The sequence below is a fragment of the Musca autumnalis genome, unplaced genomic scaffold, assembly GCF_047663935.1.
Source record: "Musca autumnalis isolate F117 unplaced genomic scaffold, ASM4766393v1 scaffold_1, whole genome shotgun sequence".
Taxonomy (NCBI): Eukaryota; Metazoa; Arthropoda; class Insecta; order Diptera; family Muscidae; genus Musca; species Musca autumnalis.
The window spans coordinates 67439399-67452652 of NW_027411644.1; the positions used below are offsets into that span (position 1 = coordinate 67439399).

General features: G+C 39.1%; 1 protein-coding gene across 1 annotated transcript in view; it reads right to left on the reverse strand.

The window, feature by feature from the left end:
* Positions 1 to 12852, reverse strand: part of Kyat (Kynurenine aminotransferase) — a 467753-nt gene extending 454901 nt beyond the window's left edge. The window contains exon 1 of the mRNA XM_073980251.1: positions 12846 to 12852. The gene's annotated coding sequence lies outside the window, so the exon portion shown is untranslated. The remainder of the gene's footprint in view (positions 1 to 12845) is intronic.
* Positions 12853 to 13254: the final 402 nt, after the last annotated feature.

A 13254-nucleotide genomic window follows, 5' to 3' on the forward strand; every position in this document is an offset into this window, starting at 1 on the left:
GTAGTTAGTCGGAGACTAAAACATCTAGTATCCAGCTTCACCCCAGTGAATGAAAGACTTACTGCAATTCGAATAAAAGCTAAATTCTTCAACATCAGCTTTATTTGCGCTCATGCTCCCACTGAAGAAAAGGACGAACAGACCAAAGATATATTTTACGAGCGCTTAGAAGAAACACATGACCGTTGCCCTGCCCATGACATTAAAATCATTCTAGGCGATTTTAATGCCAAAATTGGAAAGGAGAATATCTTTGGCCCAACAGTCGGGAAATTCAGTCTCCACAGTGAAACATCTGACAATGGTATGAGGCTGATAGACTTTGCAGCTGCAAAAAAACATGGTAGTTAGCAGTACCAGATTTAATCATCTCGATATTCATAAGGGCACCTGGCTGTCTCCAGATCAAAGAACAAGTAATCAAATTGATCATGTTGTAATAGATGGAAGACATTCATCCAGCGTGTTGGATGTACGATCGTTCCGAGGCGCAAACATTGATTCGGACCACTACCTTGTTGCAGCAAAGGTACACAGTCTTACATAAGTATACGTACGCCCCATAAATCTCGGGTTTTAGAAAAAGTAATGATATTTATGAAATTCGAAGTACACAGGTTTATTTCGTCTCACTAATAAACAATATTCAATACAACAAAAGTATATTCCATAATATAAATAACGGTAAATTTTACAAAAACCAAAAAATGATACTTACAAAAGTATACATACGCCCCAAGGAAATATGTGTATTATCGTACAATTTATGGAATTAGCAGCAAAATTTATACATTTTATTGTTTTGGCGAATGTGTCTGGGTGTCCGAGATATATTTTAGAGAAAAAAAAAATAAATTTTGGGTGTTAAGTGCCGTTATTTAATGCCAAACTTTTTGTATAGCTCGCTAAAGCGGACCCTTGCTGATTTCTTTCCGTTTTAGGTATTTGAGTATACAAAAGCCACAATATTAGTGTCAGATTATAGATTTTGAGATCCTAGAAAGCTTTTTAGTTGACCTTGTGCATAACACACCTTCCTGGGTGTCGATAAATTCACATTTTTCCTGGGATATCTCAGGAAGTTAATAGATTCCTCGGAATTTTTGGCTCGTTGTTCACAGTGTAAATTTCATGCTTTTTGGTAGTGATTATATTTTGATGCTTTGGGAGCAGGTTTTTAACGGAATATATCACATTTCTGATTCAATTGGTGTCCAAGGATTATATAATACCATATTAAAACACAATTCAAGGTCTTCTGGAAGGAAGGTGTGTTATGCACAAGGTCAACTAAAAAGCTTTCTAGGATCTCAAAATCTATAACCTGACACTAATATTGTGGCTTTTGTATACTCAAATACCTAAAACGGAAAGAAATCAGCAAGGGTCCGCTTTAGCGAGCTATACAAGAAGTTTGGCATTAAATAACGACACTTAACACCCAAAAATTATTTTTTTTCTCTAAAATATATCTCGGACACCCAGACACATTCGCCAAAACAATAAAATGTATAAATTTTGCTGCTAATTCCATAAATTGTACGATAATACTCATATTTCCTTGGGGCGTATGTATACTTTTGTAAGTATCATTTTTTGGTTTTTGTAAAATTTACCGTTATTTATATTATGGAATATACTTTTGTTGTATTAAATATTGTTTATTAGTGAGACGAAATATGCCTGTGTACTTGGAATTTCATAAATATCATTACTTTTTCTAAAACCCGAGATTTATGGGGCGTACGTATACTTATGTAAGACTGTGTACGTACCCGTCTAAACGTTGCAAATAAAGCACGAACAGACTCAACGCGGAAGTTGGACATCGATAGGCTGCAAACACAACAGATAGCCACAGCATATTCCACTCAACTAGCCCAATTGCTTAACGCGAGCACTCCTTGTCCCGATAACATAACAACACAATGGCAATGGCCATTGGCCCACTCCATGCAAACAGCCGCAAAATCCATACTTGGATTCCAGAGACCTCCACAAAGGAATTCATGGTATGACCAGGAGTGTCGTGCTGCTACCGAAGAGAAAAATGCGGCATATAGAGCTACTTTGCAATCAGTAGCAACGCGTAGCGCGCGAGAGAGATATCGGGAGAAAAGGACTTATCATTTTTGATAATAACTTCTATGCCAAATTTGTCTTTATTACAAATTTTATTTTCAATACTTTTTACATTAATTATTTTTTAACACAACGCGGATATGAATTTAAACACATAAAATTAAAGATCGATGTAAAATACGGAAAAATGTTTTTTTGTGAAAACGAATTTATCAACAAATGTCAATCAACAAAAATTTGTATAAAAATAGTTTTCAGACACCCTTTGAAAAGTTTGTACATTTTATAATATTATCCTCAAGCTAAAATATAATATTTTTCTCAAGTTGAAATATAATTTTATTCTAAAGTTAAAATATAATATTATTCTCAAGTTTTATTACTTTAAATTTTTATTTGGTATGTTGGGCATAATATAATACGTGCCATTTATACCAAAGTTATGCAGAATGTGTATATGAGAATTATAAGCAACCAAATCAAAAAATTTAGTAACAATCGCGTGATCGAGGTTCGGAAACATAATATATTATTCGCCTGCTCTAACAATAGCGGAACATAACACAATTTCGCGGAAAGATCGCCGAGAAGCATAACAGGTAATTTGTCGTAGCGATTGATTATAAACAATAATTTTTGAGAATCGTCTACGAATGGCAAATTACTCGCATGGGTGAATTTTATATAAAAATTCGCTAAAAGATCGCCGGAAAGAAGCGTTGAAGAAAAATCTGGTCGAAAAATCGTCCAACAATCTTCCAATGGTTTGCAGGGAAGGGATGGATGGTTTTGAAAAAAAAAAAAAAACACGTTTTTCTTCGTCATTCCGCAATCAATGAATGCCAGCATAATTCGAAATATGCTTTAGGGTCATTTGCTTGTTTAGCGGTAGTGTATAGCCTTCTCTCTCCCCCTCTCCTCCCTTTCGGAATAAACCAAGTTGTTGCCAGGACTAGTTGAGCTGTCATTATTATTGTTTACGTTATTGTTGTTACTGCCATTACATTTGGCACACACATGTTGTTGTCTTTATTGCCCAGCAAACACAATGTCGGACGTCCGACACGTCTGCTAAAAGTCGGAAGTTTTTTCCGACACGTCTGACCGAATTCGGTCCGAACTCTGTCCGATTAGTCTGACGAACTTTTTCCCTCTCGCTCTCTCTGTCTCTCTGAAGGGATTTTTCTTATTTTTTCTCTTGTGCTGCTTTGGCTATATTCATTGTAAATAAGCAGAGAGAAAAGAATTGTACATGTTGCGCTCGCACATGTTGGGCAAATTGTGTGTATTTCTTGATGTGCCGATGAAGTGCGAACGAAAAAATGAGTGCTCGGGTTTTAATTTCTGTGACGGAGAACAAATTTGGTTTATTTTTGTTATGCGTGTTGATGCATGATAGTGTTTAAAGATCATTCATAGTGAACCGTTGTATACACATTTGTTTATTTTTATAAAGTTAATGAAAGTAAATATTTTTTCGTCAAACTTCAACGCTATTTCGTGGAAAGTCATATGTTTTATAAATATTGCCAAAGTTAAGTTTCTTTATACTTTCATGTATATCAACTTTTGTATGTGAAGACATGTATTTTTTCATATATTAATAAAATGGTTTTACATATTTCACAGATCCTGTTGATAAATTTGTTGTTCCCACTTCTGGTGGGGACGTACGGATTTAAGAAAACCACTGGGTTTCGAATATCAATTCCGTTAGGTCAAATAAGTCCTCATAGAGAAGGTTAACCTTGCAAAAATCTATAATATAAACAGGCTATAAGATGATATTAAAACCCTTCATATGTTTATAGTAGGTGAACAAACATTTAAATTTAAGGATTTTAAGTTTTCATGAATTAACTGTGTACATTTTACACTTTTAAATAATAAAAACAAATTCTGTGCGAACGGCGGTAAACAAATCAGAAATTCATACAATAGTTCATCAGAGTCGTCCAAAACTTCCGAATTTCATAAGATTTTTCTTCCGAATTCGGACCGATATCTGTCCGAACGTCGGTTAATAAATCAGAAATTCATACGAAAGTTCATCAGAATTCGGACCGAATTCGGTCCGAAAGTCTGCAAAAACTTCCGATTTTCATCCGAATTTCGGTCAGAGAACACGTCAACCACGCCATATGACTTTCGGTCAGAGTTCGGACCGAATTCGCATCCGAACTCGGATGTTTTTTCCGACTTTCGGATCGAATTCGGTCCGAATTCGGATGTTTATTCCGATTTTGGTTTGCTGGGTTGTTGTTCTTATTGTTGTCATTTTATTATATATTTATGTTTGTAAGCGAGTATGTATGCATTTGATGTGATTTATGTCAAACCAAATATCATTGTCATCAAGAGAAACATGATTGCCATCATCAAGTCTGAAGAGAAGAAGGACAAATACATTTTAATACCACACAAACAAACACGCATCCACACGCACACACTCATATCCATTTAGGCTATCATAAACTACCCAGCAAACCAATCGTACCGACATCGTAACGAAATCGGAACAAAATTCGGACGATACGTCCGATATCTGTAGTGCGATTCTGTAACTTGTTTTAATAACGAACCGACATCGGTAGTTAACAAAAATATTCGGTTGAGTTAACGAATGTGTTATTCTGTAACTTTGTGTTAACGATTGTTGTTGTTGTAACAGGTTGTCTGCAAACAATCGTTTTTCCCTGTAAGGATGTTGAAACATTAGTAAAGTTTGTGTGTCAAATTGTGGAGTGGGGATATGGGGGTGTGTGTGGATTCGTGGATGAGCTGGGTTATTGTGTTGATATATGTGTGTATGGGATGATATTGTGGATGTGCTGGATTATTGTGTTAATGTGTATGGGAGGGATGATATTATGGATTGGGATGCGTGTAGGGTTCTTGATGGAGCATGTGAAAATTTGATTTGCTATTGTTCTGGGAGCTGTAAAAAACGGGCCACTTCCACTGGTCTTGTCCATAGGTCCACAGGGCGCAAATCTGTGGGCCTAGCTGGGCAAGAGAAAAGGTGCGCTGTGTTGTGCGGGCTTTGTCGGCAATTCGGACACCTATCAAGGGTGCCTGAAACTATTCTGGCTCGATAACAGTTGAGAATAGTGCTCCATCCAGACCTTAATTGTGCCAGGATTGTTCTGGTCCGTCTGGGTAGGAGTCTTTCGCTGTCGGATAAGGCTGGGGGGTGTTCATTAAGGACGATGTTGCAGCGGTATCTTACAATGCTTTGGGAAACCGTAAGAGTATGTATCTGCCGCAGGCCTGCCGCTATTGACGATCTGTTGACGTCAGATGGAACTACGTCTTGGATGTCCGGACGGTAGTGCCTGATGTCCTTCCGGATGTGGCGTGGAGGAAGATCCTGCATCACAGTGTGATGGTTGGGGTGACTTGGCAGATGGCAGGCCAGTAGGAACTGTCTGGCAAGCAACACATTATGTTGCCATACTGACAGCATCCTAGTCTCCTCATGTAGATGATCGACACTCGACATCTGCACACATCCAGTAGCAATCCGAAGCGCACTATTTTGAACCACTTGCAGCTTACGCCATAGTGTTTTGCTCATGAAGGAAGTCCAAACTGGGGCGGCATAGCTCAGCACTGAGCGACTGATGGCCTTATATGTCGCGATGAGCGTTTCTTTATCCTTTCCCCAGGAGGTGCCTGTTAGAGCTTTCAGGATCTTATTCTTTGATTGGACTTTACTTTTTATATACTCGGCGTGTTTCGTGAATCTGAGAAGGTTATCAAATACAACACCTAGGATCTTCGGATGTTGTACCGTCGGAATTATTCTGTCGTCGACTATTAACCTGAGCTCTGTTCTCAGTTCACGTGTCCAGGAAGTAAAGAGGGTGGCTGTCGATTTCGTTGGCGAGATTACTAGATTTCTTCCATGCATGAAGGCTGATATGGTGGCAAGGTAGCTGTTGAGACGTGCACTTATTTCCTCGATATTGATTCCGGATGACATTATCGTACAGTCATCCGCGTAGGAAACCACTTTTACGCCGGGTGGTGGTGCAGGAAGCTTCGCAAGGTACGCGTTAAACAGGAGCGGTGACAGAACTCCGCCTTGCGGGACGCCCATCTTAATTTTGCGATACTTGGACTTGCGGCCTCTAAACTCCACATATGCCTGTCTACCAGCGAGATGATTGCCAAGCCAGCGCTTGGCAGTGTTGGGCAGTGTGGATTCCATGATGTCACCAATCAAGACCGAGTGATCCACTGTGTCAAATGCCTTGGAGAGATCTAACGCAGCGACCACAGTACGCGCTGGCGGTCGGTTTCGATTGAGGCCATTCGCAATATGTAGTGTAATCTCATTTAATGCCGTTGTGGTGCTGTGAGCTTTCCTAAATCCATGTTGATGGTCTACTGGTTGTAAATGTTCGGCGAGTGTTGGTAGCAGCAACGCCTCCAAAACTTTGGCCATTGGTGACAATAAGGAGATGGGGCGGTATGACTCTCCTAGATTGGCCGGTTTCTCTGGTTTTGGAAGTGGAATGACCCTTGCAACTTTCCATATCTCCGGTATTAACAGTTGGTTGACCGAGAGAGATAGAAGTTTCGCGAGAAATTCCGTCGCTGCTGGGCCGAGATGCTTCAGCATGACCATCGAGATGCCGTCTGGACCGTGAGCTTTAGATGGTTTGGCCTTGGAAATTACAGCTTCAACTTCAGTCCGTGTGAAGGAGCAAGGCGTTGGCTCACGTTGGAGTTTCCTTAGTTTTCTCAAGGTGGCTCTACCGGTCCTGTTCTGCTGGGTGGGATGAGCAACAAACTGTTGGCAGAACTTATTGGCGCATTTCTTGGCATCTGAGATCTGGTTTTGCTCGAACGAAATCGCAATATTCCCTTGGTTGGTCTTATTTCCAGATAGACTTTTGATTGTAGACCATAATTTGTGCGAACCAGCATCGCAATTGTTTAAGTGATTGATCCACGTATCTCGACGGTGCTGGTTAATCAGAGAGTTAATCTCTACCGTCAGGGATGCAATCCTTTGGTCATCCGGGTTAGTTTGGCGCAGGTGGTCTCGCTGGTCTGCAAGGCGCGCAGCCGCATATGGATAACCTGGTCTACATCGGGGAATTCGTCCGGCAGGGATATGACGCTTGGCCGCTCGGAGTATTATTTCTCTCAAAATACTCTCACCCTTTCTGGCGCATGAGGGGGGCGGCAGTTGACTGATCTCATTGTCAACTTCATTCGTAAAGCCTTGCCAGTTGGCTTTGTTGTAATTGACGAATGTGCGTATATCTGGCTCCATGAAGTCGCTTGGCTTCTCCACCGTGATCACGATTGGTATGTGATCGGAATCTAAGGCCACATGTGTTTGCCAAGATGTTGTGGCTAGTAGCGACGAACTGACGATTGAAATGTCAGGGGAGCTGGAGCAGTTGGCCGTTATACGAGTGGGGAAGTCATTGTTGATGGCGGCGAATTCAGAGTCGTCTATCTGGTCTGCAGTGCTGAGTCCCCGTTGGTCTGGGGCAAGTTGCGAGTACCAGGTCTCGTGGTGAGCGTTGAAATCACCGATTACCATCCTACTATCTCCCACGAGCAGATGTCCAATCGTGGGATGATAGTTTGCCCCTATGCTATTGACGGGCGGGATGTAGATGTTTACAATCTCTAGTTCAATATCTCCGGTTTGAGCAGAGATTGCCATGGCCTCAAGGAACTGGTCACGGGGATTTGCCGGAAGGTGGGCTAGCCGATAATTGACGTTTCGGTCAATTATAAACGCCAGTCCTCCACCATGGCTGCGCTGTCTATCTTGACGCAGGATGACGTAGTTCCCATGAGACCCGAGCCTGATATCGCTGGTTAATTTCGTCTCCTGAATGGCAGCAATAGGAATGTTATTGACATGCATATAATTGGTGATCTCAACAACCTTTCTTCTAAGACCATTGCAGTTTAACTGCAAGATCTTGAAGGAGTTGAGATTATCAGTTATATGATGTCGGAGTTGCTGTTGTTGTGGGGAGACACTCTGGTTTTGTGGCGAAGAAGCGGAAACAGCTGTGTTTGGTGTTGTTTGTGGCAGAGGTAACAAGCTGTTGCGTCCTGAGGATGTACTTGGAGATGCGGACGGAGTGTTTTGCTGAGAGGATGATGTTGGTGTGCTCAAATTACTGCTGTTGGTGGTATTGCTCATTGTCGTTGATGTACTGGCCGCAGTGTTGTTATTTGTGCAGCAAGCTGCCACGAAGTTAGTAGACCAATGACGGATTGAGCGCAGATTTGTGCATCGTCTCATGTGGCACCAGTTTCGACACCCATTACATTGCACCGATGTAATATTCTCCCAGATGGGGTTACTGCAGACTGAGCAATGCCATATAGTGGGCGTTGCCACAGTCCGACCTCGGGATGGTGGTTGGTCGGCTGCAGGGGGAGATGGTTGAGGGCCACAGCAACTTGCCACGAAATTCCTAGACCAGTCTCTATGACTGGCTAAACCAGAGCAGCGTCGAAAGTGGCACCAACCTCGACACTGGTTGCATTGCACCTGGACTAGGTTGCGTGTGATTCGTGTGTGACACACTGAACAGAATGTGACCTCGGTGGAAGTGGGGCCCGGATTCTGCTCAATGCCAGCTCTTATTAACAGGATACTGAGCAAATCGGCTGGCATGGTTTGCTCACCTGCGGGAAAAACGGTTTTGTACAGCTGTTGCTGAGGTGACAATCTCTGGCCGAGTTGGACTCGGGTCGTTCCGGAACGTAGATCCAATTGTCGCGGGAACGGTTAACGATTGTAGAAATCGTTAGCACATACCGACGAATATCGATGGAAAGAAAAAATGTCAAATATTATATTTTAATATTTATTAATGAATTTTTGTGTTAAAAAGATAATTCCTTCGCAACTACTGTACATCAATCGCATAAATCTGGAAAAAAGGACTGCTGTTTGGAGGAATGTGCCGAAAATAAGTATCCGCAAGTACCCCAACAATGCGTTACACAAGGGTAAAGCATCAAATGTTGTTGTTGCAGCATAGAAACCTATGTAGAAGCATAGGTTTTATCTGGGTTGGCAGCCGCTAGCTATAGTTTCGGGTCGATCCGGTACGAAAGAAGCCGCTGTCGTGGGACTGAAAGCATAAAATGTTTATGTGAGTAAATTTAGGAGGAAAATGAACAATACATGATTGAAATAGATTTTGGTGGTTTTATTCCAGGATATGAATAACATTTATGTAATAGATCGGCAAGCCAAAAATGCAGAATATCTCTATTTTATGGATTTGAAGAGGACCAATAAATTTGCCAACAATTTAAGGAAGTGTGCATCTATACACCGTGTGTGGTGTAGCAACAGAAGCTGCATGATTTATGTTTGATAGATGTAATGAGTGCGTGTGATATAGAAATATAAATGTGGTAGATCCTATATGTATGTATGTATTTAAGTCGCTGTTTTATTTTGTCTAATTACAAAGGTAGGATCATATTTTCGGTTTTGGCGCTTTGTAAGGAAATTCTGAATAGCGCAATTAAAAGAACTAGACGATGATTGAGATTTAAAATTAGAAATGAGATCGTGGATCCACGATACCTCCCGACTTTCTGTATTTTGAGGATTTTAGCTACAATTTTTAACCGAACTAGCTGTAATTTCCTATTTGAGGGTCCTTGCGGTCACAACACTTCTCCACTAAACATTTTCAATATAGGTATTTTGAGAATTTGAACTACTTTTTGAACCAACCACCTGTTATTTTCATTTGAGGTTGTGGTCACTAAATTTATCCGCCGAAAGTTGTCAACATAGGTCAATAATGCGGAATTTGAATACCCACCTCATAAACATACATATGTTCACATAAAACCGCCTTTTTTTTTAAAGAAATCAGCTAAATATTGCAACAATGTACTGTGGTTAAGACCTAACGACTACTTTTTTTTGGTTGTTAACTTTACAATAATTTTCGGTAATTAACGACAAAATTTACCGACAAAAAATCGTTAAAATTGGTTACAGAATAGCACTTACCGAAAATTATCGTTAATTACCGACAATCGTCGTTAATTCTGTCGTTAAGGAGTTACAGAATCGCACTACTGATCCGAAATCGTAACGATATCTTAACGAAAGTTGTATGAAGTGGTTGACATAATTTCGGAACGAAATGTTGGAGCGACATCGGATCGATTTCGGTCCGATTTCGTAACGAAATCTGAATAAAATCCTTGGGAAATTCGGAAAGGAAATTTCTTTCCGACATTCGTTCCGAAATCGGAACGAAATCGGTACAAAATCTGAACTATTTCCTCTCCGAAAAATCGTTTAGAAATCGCAACGAAATCTTAACGACTTTGCTTCCGAAATTGTTCAGACATGTCGGACATCAGACATTTGGTTTGCTGGGTAGTCTGATGGCATTTTGGTGGTCATAAAGTTCATCAATTGCATTAAATCAACACAAAATTTATGTCATTCAGCAGCTTCCTCACAATTCATTGAACAATTGAAAACGATTTGAATTTATTGGCAATATTTAATTTGACACGTCAAAGTGCTTAGCGAGAGAGAGAGGGAGGGAGAATGATGGTGACAATTTGTTAACGGGGCCATAATTATAAACATATGTATTTCAAAGAGTGTAAATATGTTGTGATAGGATGTTTCACAAAGTTTCATACAGAGCGACTAGATTTTTTGTTCGAGAATTCCCGGCCCGGGATTTCCCGGGGTGTGTCTACTACATAGTCCAGTATACAAATATATAATATAAAGTTAATAGCGCCCATGATTCGGCCATAACCAAAAAATCGTCAAGAAGAGTGCTAGAGGATTCTTAAGGGAGTCTTTATAGAATACAGGATTGAGTCTTTGAAGGCCAGCAGAAGCAGTCTTTAGAGACAAGCAAAATGGTGTTTTTATACATCAGGATAAGGTAGTTGTAATAGGGGCCCAGAAGGGAGTCTTTGTAGGTGAGCCGAAATGCGATTTTATTGTCGGGCAGCAGGGACTCCTTATAGACGAGCAGAAGGTAGTTTTATAGAAGAACAGAAGGGAGTCCTTGTAGATGAAGCGAAAGAAATTTTTTTAGGCAGTCAGATGGGACTCTTTATAGACAGACAGAATGGAGTTTTTATAGACGGACCGAAGGGAATCTTTGTAGATGAGCCGAATGAAGACTTGAAAGACAAAAAGAAGGGAGTCATTAGAGACGAACAGAAGAAGTCTTTAGATACGAGCAGAAGGAGTCTGTAGATACGAGTAGAATGAGTCTTTTGATAGAGAAGAAGGGAGTTTATATATGGGCCTTATTTTACAAAATTAACATATGTTGAAACTGAGGTATGGGGTATTGTAACTCGCGAACAATTGTACTATACCATAAGTTTTGAACGCATTTCTGTAAAATCAACTGTTTTAGTGCGATTCACAGAGGGATTTTTTAAAATAATAATTTTAATAATAATTTTTAATTAATGTAAAAAAAAGGAAAAACACGTTGAATGAAACGAGTTTTTTTTTGGGATAATTTCCAATTAGTGGCTTTACAACACAACGTATAACTTAATAATTAAAGAATACACTTCATAGATGAGGTTTCTAATGTATGATTTTTTAATATATCCACTGTATGTACCTCAAACGGAAGCTGACATTTGGAAGATTGAATAATGGGGATTTTTGAATTTTTTCTCTAATCGGGACGGGCATACGGATTTACCTAAAAGCTGAATATGTCATTGTAGTACTTGCGGTTACTCATTTTTGCATGTATTGCTCGAGAGTGTAACCTTCATAGGATCAGAGCAATCCACTCCCAAAGTAGAAATTTTTGTGCGTAAATTTGTCAAAAAAAGAAAAACAATTTTTTGGTTAAAATTTTACAACTGTCATACGAAATCCACTAGATCGGCGGATATGATATCCCCCAAATTTCGAAAATCTGCACAAAATGTTTTTGATAATAGCGCATATTTAAACGAGGGTTTTATGTTTCATTTCTACTTAAATAAATAGAGCGATACACCTGTTTAAAATGTGCGAAAACAGGGTTTTAAAAACTATCGCGAATCCGGAGATATAATAAAATTTTCCTGAAAATTGAGTGCGATGCTATATCCACGGTCCTCCATGGATCGCACTGAAACGGCATAGAATGATGTATTTTTTAATGGTGATCATTGCGCATAAAATGTAAAGTGTACGTCCAGGAAATTGTGAACATTTTACTGTTTTTTGCACCCTAATATGCAATAAATGTTATATCGTGGTCGCCAAATAAAATTTCACAAAATGTATATTAAATAAAAAGGATTCATTAGCTGTGTTAGAAAATCGGATGATCGTCGCATGATGTCATTTCTACTATTACGCGGATTATATGCGTTTCAAGTGTTGCCTTATTCAATACAGCTTTATTTTCATTTTATGCCACTATTGGAATTCCTTGTGATCTAATATAATGATCTGAAAATGTTCGCCAATGATTTTAAATTATCGCACAAAATATTTAAAAAAAGGGAAAAAATTCGAAACATTTGTTCTTTAACTTCTCATATAAAATCAAAAAATAACAAAATAAGAATAATACAATTTTTATTTTTTTTTCTCAAAATTTCTTTGGATTTTTGCAAATAGCATGAATATTATAGCTCCTTCACGACATAGACTTAATTTTATTTCTCACAATCTCTGGTTGCTGTTGTAATTTTTTTATATATATTTTGTAAGCATATGCACTACTATTTCACGAAAATTTTTATCATACATTTGATTTTTCTCGAATCCATTTAAACATTTCTGGATTATTTTGGTATCATCAGAAAGAGTACTAATTCAGTTAACGGTAATGGCATATAACAAGCTTCATTTTTCTCAAATTTTTCTAAACATTCAAATTTAAACGGTCATATCCTTTTGCGCGCAGCGATCAAGTTTAGTTACAAAAACATATTTGGAATGACGATTTTTTTCTTAGTCTATGTACCAAAAATCATTCATGTAGCATCAATTTTTTTTTAAAATGGAAAACTCAATTTTAAAAATTTTTGCCCATATACGAACATAAGTGAAACTTTGTAAATGAGCCGGAACAAGACTTTACAGACGGTCTGAAGGGAGTCTTTATAGACGAGCAGAAGCGAGTGTCTATTTACCGTCTGAAGTGAGTTTTTATA